This window comes from Limulus polyphemus, unplaced genomic scaffold (genome assembly GCF_000517525.1).
Source record: "Limulus polyphemus unplaced genomic scaffold, Limulus_polyphemus-2.1.2 Scaffold10, whole genome shotgun sequence".
NCBI lineage: Eukaryota > Metazoa > Arthropoda > Merostomata > Xiphosura > Limulidae > Limulus > Limulus polyphemus.
In genome coordinates this window covers 1069758-1070713 of record NW_013665620.1, presented here as the reverse complement: position 1 = coordinate 1070713, position 956 = coordinate 1069758, and positions in this window count along the sequence as shown.

Sequence of the window (956 nt, the reverse complement as noted above, 5' to 3'; positions counted from 1 at the left end):
CGGGTTTCGATACCCGTGTTGGGCAGAGCACAGACAGCCCATTGTGTAGCTTTGTGCTTAACTTTAAATAAGCAAACACTTCCTGCAGATATTATATTTCATACGACAAATTGGTGTATGAAATGTATATACAAATACATAAAATGATACTTTTATTATTCTGGAATTAATATTTTATGCTGATTGCGTATATTCCAAATAACATAATAAAATTCAAATAAAAAAATATGGGAAATTTTTGAAATGCTAGGCATGTATAAATCATCCCCTGCTGATGTCGAAGCGTATCAAGTAAATTGCGTATAACATAGTACATGCGGGGAAAATTACTTAAAAACACACGACCTTCAAACTTGGGAAGTGAACACTTTTTTTAACATACTTTAATCATATTTTGAATGTAGGTGTCGATACAACCACTGAAAGCGTCCAGAAACAGAGTTGGCTCATTATATCTGGTTTATGTTATTGAGAAACGTACCTTGCAAATGGTTAATGGTGTCTCTAAATGTTAAAATACAGAGATCTCATTGATATAAAAAAAACATTATTATTATCTTCATAAATATAGCGTTAAGTCTTTGAACCAGGGTGCTCTGCAAAAATGCGTGCAAACAACTAGTTATATATTTTTTGCACATTACGTTATTAATAAAACTCTTCATTGTAGCTTGAACTTTAGCTTACACCCGGAAAAACTAATAATCGTGAGGATTTAATCATTATAACTGTTACTTTATATTTATATTGTTACGTATTAGAATTTCAAATAGCCTGAAATTGAGTTAACTGATAAATTTAAATTTAGTAGTTATATCGTACTTTGGATTTAACTAGTTAATTTGTACTTTGGATTTAACAGTTAATTTGTACTTTGGATTTAACAGTTAATTTGTACTTTGGATTCAGTAGTTAAGTAAAAGCCGAAATATAGGCAGTTTATGATATTTGCCAAT